Source organism: Lissotriton helveticus, chromosome 10 (genome assembly GCF_964261635.1).
Source record: "Lissotriton helveticus chromosome 10, aLisHel1.1, whole genome shotgun sequence".
NCBI classification, from domain to species: domain Eukaryota; kingdom Metazoa; phylum Chordata; class Amphibia; order Caudata; family Salamandridae; genus Lissotriton; species Lissotriton helveticus.
In genome coordinates, this window is record NC_136071.1 from 983,095,849 (window position 1) to 983,103,747 (window position 7,899).

Below are 7,899 nucleotides of genomic sequence, written 5' to 3' on the forward strand. Positions count from 1 at the left end.
GAGTTCTGGAATGTCAGCGTTTGAGCCATAGACAGCTGCTAGGATCATAGGCTGAGCATACAGAGTGCCCATATTGATCACATAGCGTGCGTCAGTATCAATGACGGTATGCAAGGGGTGCCATGACAGACCTTTTCAAACTCGTAATATCCCTAGTGTAGCTAGAGTAAAAGGAGGAGTAAGTATTGCCCCAGTGTCTCGATCCGAGCCTAGCAGCGTTCTGAACTGTCAAGTGAGTCTCTTGGAGAAAGCAAATATCGGTTTTATGTCTGGTAAGGTATGTATGTATGAGTCGGGCTTTTCAGAATTAGTTCATACCCCTAATTTCCATGTCAGAAGTTTTAGCTCAGTCATTGAGTACCTGCGAGGATGTTATGTGCACAGTTCCATGAGTATTTACCCTGATGAAGGGAGTAGGAGCGAGAGAGAGTACTGTGTGTGTGCCAACAAATGCATATTTAAAGAAGAGTATGTGAAGAAACATTTATAAAACTTGTCTCTGCAAAATAACCTGATAGGTGCATCACAGGAGTAGCCCCCAATGCCCGACTCACACCAACCCCCCAACATAGTTGAGACGTTACCCTCCAGCCTCCCAGGGGACCCCAACTTGGCAAACGCAAACTTGTGGTGGGAATTATCCCAGTAGGGGTATGTGAGCTCAACCAGTCATCCCCCAAGCCATGAGGCAGGTTGGCCATGGTGGCCATGGTGGCCATGGTTGACTTTGCGAGCAGGCGGAGAAGGAACAAGCAATTGGAGCATAGGAAACAGGGGCAAAGGGAGCAGAGCATTTTCTGTAGTGATCCCTCAACTGTGGAACGGGCTGCCGGAAAGCCTTCATAGGGAACCTACCCTCCTGCCATTCAGGAAAAAACTTAAGACGCTTCTTTTGACTGAAGCCTGAGGAACAACTTAGGCCAAGTCCCGGAGCATGTACATGCTGATCTTGGTAAGGTGTAGTCTCCCTCTCATAGTGCTAAGAGACCTGCTGGTGAACACACGCTCTATAAGTCACAGTTAACAATAACAATAACAATAGGAAAGGCAGTGAGCCAGGCACAACCATTAATTCAGCACAGGAACATAAGAATATAGACAGAAATAGCAAGAAGAAACCAGGCCTGATAGGAAACAAGCAGGAATGGATTCAGTCATTGTCACTCGTGCGATCTTCATTGAAGGGCGACTGGCGATAACGGAGCGTGGCTTTTGCAATTGCTTGGCAAATGCCAGGGCATCTTTTGGATCCGTGAAATAGCTGGCTTATTTCCTGAGTCAATGCACAGCTTAGCATGATACAAGAGCGCATATGAAACGTGGATTTGTTGAAGGATACACTTGGCTGGGAGAAAGTCTCTGTGGGCAGCCTGCACAGTCATAGTGAAATCGGGATAAAAGGATCATGAGTTGCCTTGGTGTTAGACGTCACCGAGCTCTCTCACCCTGCAGAGTATTGCATCGTGGTCATGATAATTCAGTAGGCAAGCCACTATTGGCCTAGCCAGAGCCCGGGGAGGGGGGTTTGGGTCCAGCGATCTGTGCACGCGCTCAACAATGTATAGGCCAGACAGGTCTTCTCCGAACAGCTCTCTCAAAAGTGTTTCCAGATAAGTCTCCATTTTGTCTAAGGCGGTGGATTCCGGGAGGCCAACGGTGTGTATATTGTTCCTACGGGAACGAGATTCAAGGTCTTCACTAATGGTCCGAATAAGTTCTAGCACCTTGTCCATTTCTAGGAATTGCTGCTTGTCTGCTGCCCCATCATCATCAAGATCCTAGACCCTTGCTTCCAGCTGTGTAATACGGGCATCATACGAATCTACAAGTTGGTTTACCTGGTCCAGGCGAGAGGTGAGGTTATCAATCTTCGCATCGATGGTATTTAAACTAGATTTTAACTCAAGGAGCAAGGAGCAGATGCTGTTGTCTTGGGTCTCAGTGGACTCTGTCTGTGTGGCGTGCTCCCCAGCATCTTGAGACAACTCCACCAGCCTGCCAGCCATGCGCCCCTCAAAGGTAAGCCTGGTTTGTTTTGGGTCGTCCTTCCTCATGCTGAACGTCAAGCCTGGGGACCGGGACTCACAGCAACAGTGTCATTGAGGAGCAGGAGCCTCTTGTGCCTGAGCAGCATGGGGAAAGCGTGTAGATGGCTGGCAAGGGCCAGTAAGTTCAGCCATAGACAAATTTGAGAGTAGAGGCGGTGTACAGGTGAGTATTCAGGAGTCAGACCAGAGGGAAGGGTGGATGACGAAGGCCCCCAGGCCAAGAAGGTGAGCAGTGACCCCTCCTCCACCAATCCTCAAACACTGTAAGGGCCGCAGGTGATGGGGCCCCCTGTTGGGCCAGTGGATGTTCCACCCAGGGATTAAAGGCCAAGCCCTGGACATTGCAGTGAGTGTGGGGGCCTCCCACAGAGTTAGCAGTGGTGCAGTCTGGCAGCGGCTGGGTGCTGGTGCTGAGTGTCCAACTAAGGCCACAGTAATATTTCAGTCTGCCCTGCGCAGAGAGTAGCGTGCCGGTGGATGAGTGCTGAGGAAGAGGATCAAAGGGAGAGCTGCCCGACGAGCCCAGTAAGCAGGTCAGTAGGCCAGTGTGCTCACTCTTCAGCGAGCAACCGCCCACGTCGGGGCACCAGCAGGATTCAAAGGGGCCACCTGGATGAGGTAATGAGATGCCAGCGTGTGTGACTCCCACCACCTCCACTCCTTACCAGGCGTAGTGTTGCGGTGCCCGGCTAAGCGCAGCACATCCCCACAGGCCTGCAGGCAGACAGACGGAGTCATGTACCCCGCACAGGCACTTAGTGGAGTATGGGCTCAGGGCCCGACTGGGCATCCAAGCAACCTTGCAGCAGTTGTGTCCGTCGCTGGGCTGGGACATCACCGCAGGGAGATCCGACAGAGGTCGGGGCTCAGCAGCCTTGCACTGATGGCAGGATCATAGGCCGCGCGGGTCAGGCAGGCAGCCGTATGGTCCCATGCAAAATGGCAGTCCGCAGGACTCTTGAAGCGGTGATTATGGCGTCATAAGCGGCCCATTACCCACAATAGGCTGAGCAGTCAGTGCCTGGGAAGATGTGGATGTGAGGCTCGCTTATTTCATCGGTCGAGCCCACTCGCTCTAGCAGGATGATGCAGGATATTTTGCACAGCCGGCAGAGCTCACTTAAAGCACAGCCATCTTGCTGTTGGCGAAACCACGCCCGATAAATCTGCCCCTTAGTGTGACCAGATAGTTACTTATCAATTACCTAACTTTTTCAGCCCTGCACTTTACTTTTACAGATAATTGTTGTCCGATATGTTTCTGGAATACATTAATGAAAATAAATTAAAACTTAACTCCTAGCATGTGAAAATATTTTACATGAGAACAATCACAGAAACTACTATTCCAGTGAAATAAGGGTGATCTAATCAGTCAGTCAATGCTAGTATATGTTCAAATAAAGTGCTGCTCTATAATAGTCTTTACAACCTAGATGGATGACTTCATTTGTAGGACTCCGGCAACTCATAGCCCAATCACTGAAATTGCCCTGGGAGCAGAAGGGATATTTTTACTCAATTCGGTCATGTAGAGCAATTTGTATTACAGAAGGGCCCACAAACATATGTGTAGACTGTATACTCTGCATGAATGAAGGACCGCAATCTACAACAAGATTTATTTTTATTTTGATTTTTTCTAGATACAGCCCCTGAAGAAGGGCCAAGGGGCCCGAAATGCATAGGGCGGGCATTGAAAATATGTTCTTAATGTGAATGTCATGATTATGAAATGTTTAACTTGTAACTCAATGATATTTACAATTGGTTACTAAATGTTTAATTTTTGGAAACGCAAAGTAAATAATTATGAAAGTCATAACACTTTGATGGTTTTTGATCACTAAAAAATTACGGTGTTTATTGAATGTGTATCACAAGTTTAGTATAGAAATAGTAACACTCCAGCTGGATGTGCAACAGAGCGCGCTAGGTCAAGCGGTTTCTGCTTGGTTTTTTGTTAGTGTTGGTCCTAGCTCCCATGACCACCAGGTGGAGTCACATGGGGAGCTCTGGCTGCTAAAGACCAGTACTTCTGTCTGGTTGGAGTGGTATTTCAGGCAGTTTATTTGCACCTAGTTTGCTACCATGTTCATGCAGTTGATGAATTTTATTCTGGTGGTTGTCTTATCTGTCAGGGAGAGGATGAGTCAGTGAGGGTGATGTCTTTATATTGGATGATGTTGGTGTGCAATGTCATGTAAATGTTGAAAAGGGTGGGGCTGAGTGACGATCCCCATTGGACTCTGCATATTAGTTTCTTGGTATCTAATGTGAAGGGTGGAAGCCTGACCCTTTGGGCTCTACCCATGAGTAAGGAAGATAGCCTTTTCAGAGCGGATCCTTGTATGCCAATGTTGTGGAGTCTTCTGTGTGGGTGACAGTGTCCAAGACAACAGACAGGTCAAGCAGGATAATGCCTGCTGTTTTGCCCCAGTCTAGGATGTTTTAAATGTAGTCAGTGGCTGCGATGCATTCCTTTTCTGAACTGTGCTCTTTATGAACACTGATATAATATTGTTTAGAAGATGGTGACTTTAAAGGTGGGCTGTGAGTTTCCCTTCTCAATTATGTTGGCTACACAGGGAAGAAGGGAGATGGGTTGGAAGTTGTTCTGTTGACTAGGTTGGCTGGGAGCTTTTCGAGGAGGGTGTTAATGTCTGCAAGTTTCCATTAATTTGGTAAAGTGGCAGATGTGATGGAGGTGTTGATGATGTGGGTCAGGGTGGTGCTGATTGACGATTTTCCCAGATTGTGGATGTGGTGGGAGCATGGGTTAATTGGGACCCTGAGTGGCTAGTTCACATGTTTGCCATTGTGTTGTTCTCGGTGAGGGTTGTCCATTCTGTCTGGTGGCCTCTTGTTTGGTTGTGGGTAGGTTAGTGATGAGTTCTCTGGGGTGGCTTGGTGTATGAAGTTGCTGTAGATGTTCGTGATTTTTCTGTAGAAGAAGTTGGATAACTTGTTGCTTAGTTTTTGGGAGGCAATGGTGTCATCGAGGGTGGCAATCCTTGATGCTTCAGATCTCCTTGCATCTGTTGCAGCTGGTGGAGCTACCTTTGATGTGGTCCACTAGTGCTTTTTTCTTGGTGTCTCTTATTTTTTGGTGATGGTGTCTGAGTGCAGCCTTATATGTAGTTCTAGTGGTGGTGTTGTGGATCGCTCTCTATTTCCTTTCTAGCTGTTTATAATGTCATTTGGTATCTTTGAGGTCTTCTGTGTACCAGCTGGCCTGCTTGTTTGACATACTATGCTTGTTGGGTTTGATGGGTGAGAGGAATTCTACGCAGTTCTTCATCCAGTTGTTTATGTACTTATTGAGGGTCTTTTGTTGTATAGCGAAATTTACAGATTCATGCCCTTATATAGGTACAATTCACATTGTCCTTATATAGGCATAGAAATCATAACCATATTTAGACATAACCCATGCAGTACAAATACAGGCATGGCTACTTCCACTCGTTCCAAAAAGCCACAATGATTTCTTGGAAAACTCGGCTTCAGCAGTCAGGGACATCCCCTTGCTTGAATATTGATTTGTCCAAGAACTCATGGAGTTTCAAAGAACTACCATTCCCTTGGGGTTCTTTAATGACGTTATTATGTCCGACTTTACGTCAAAGTAGGCACCTTCCAGGTATAAATATGCCTAATCTTGCCCTGGCAAACACACGGGGGTTTGGAGCAGCTCGACTATCTACTTGCCCGACGCAGCTCGCTACAGCAAGTGCCGAAGGAAGCCGACCCTCCAGTTGACGCACTGTTCGAGAAGCTGTCCTTTCTCACGCTGAGAATCCAGCTCCAGTGTTTCCAAGCTCCCCTTGCGGGTGTTGGGAAATCGACTCCCGAGACAGAAATACCAGACCTCCTTCATTCTAAAACCAAGGTACGGAGCTGATTAGACACTATGAGAAATCTTGGTTAGATTCTTGACAAAGAAAAACTAAACCTATGCTACACCTCACTTACTTCTTCCCTTGTACTTCCCTTGTGTCCGCCCTGTGCTCCACAGAAGCTGCCGCTCCTCACGCAGCTCCCTGCCCTGCCCAAGACTGGTATCATTGCGCTTTAATAATAAACTGCTCCTCACCTTTCAAGACTATCTGCGCTTCCGATTTCACTGCTCCTGCAACCATCTATGTGCCTGAAGACAATAGGATTGTAGCGCTTTTCGTGATTGCATTTGTTAGCGTAGCGCTTTACCATTGAGCCGCGCTTTGATCGTTTTATGTGACTGTACTCTGCTGCCTCACCTGCGTGTGCATTTTGGACCTGTGTAGAATAATTTCTGCCTCACTAAGCGTTTTTGGGATCACGGTATTGCCGCGTTTGGCTGTTGACTCGCTGCCATTTTGTTTTTGTTGTTGTTGATTGTGCCCCCCAGCCCGGCCCTCCACCTAGATCCCGCCTCCCAGCTCCTCCTCCCTCCCACAGATCGTGTAGGCTATACTGTCCCGAGATAGCGCTGTGTCCGCCCTGTGCTCCACAGAAGCGGCCGCTCCTCACGCAGCTCCCTGCCCTGCCGAAGACTGGTATCGTTGCGCTTTAATAATAAACTGCTCCTCACCTTTCAAGACTATCTGCGCTTCCGATTTCACTGCTCCTGCAACCATCTATGTGCCTGAAGACAATAGGATTGTAGCGCTTTTCGTGATTGCATTTGTTAGCGTAGCGCTTTACCATTGAGCCGCGCTTTGATCGTTTTATGTGACTGTACTCTGCTGCCTCACCTGCGTGTGCATTTTGGACCTGTGTAGAATAATTTCTGCCTCACTAAGCGTTTTTGGGATCACGGTATTGCCGCGTTTGGCTGTTGACTCGCTGCCATTTTGTTTTTGTTGTTGTTGATTGTGCCCCCCAGCCCGGCCCTCCACCTAGATCCCGCCTCCCAGCTGCCCCTCCCTCGCCCCTCCCCCTCCACCATCCATCTATGTCAGATGCTTTTGCGCGCAGCGTTCACGCGCAGCGTTCACGCGCAGAGGAGGAGCCCTATGCGCGCCGAAGGCGCTCCAAAGGTAAGCCCGTCTACGCCCGTCCGCGCCTGGACCGCGCCCAGTGCCAGATCCCCTGGGCCTCGCAAACCGCACTCATCCCGCATAACGTATGACACCGCCACCCTCCTAGCCCTTAACCCCGGACGCACATCACAATGCTACGAGGCTGCCCCAGGACGTACCCACGGTCCCTTCGCCTGCCACTCCTGCAAGTTCACCTGCATCAAGACCCCCACCAAATCCACTAACTCCAAACACAGCTCCGACCCTAACCACCTGAAGTGCATCCTGCTAAACACCCGCTCGATCCACAGACAAGCCACAGAACTCTGGGACCTACTCGACACTGCTTCACCGGACATCGCCTTCCTTACAGAAACCTGGATGAACGCCTCTTCAGCGCCCGACATCGCCATAGCCATCCCGGACGCTTTCAAGATCATCCGTAAAGACCGCACCAACCAAACAGGAGGAGGCATCGTCATCGTCCATAAAAACACCATCAGAATCACGACCAGCTTCGACGATAACCTTACAACCGCCGAACACCTCCACTTTCAGATCCACACCGACCCCAGGACAACACTTAGAGGCACCCTCATCTACAGACCACCAGGAACGCGTAAACAATTCTGCGAAGACATCACTGACTTCATCAGCCCACATGCCCTCGCCTCCGAGAACTACATGCTACTGGGAGACCTCAACTTCCACCTGGAAAAGAAACACGACAGCAACACCACCACCCTTCTGGAAAACCTGGCCAATCTGGGTCTCAAACAACTTGTTGACACCCCCACCCATATAGCCGGACATACGCTCGACCCAATCTTCACCTCCAGTAAGCACAT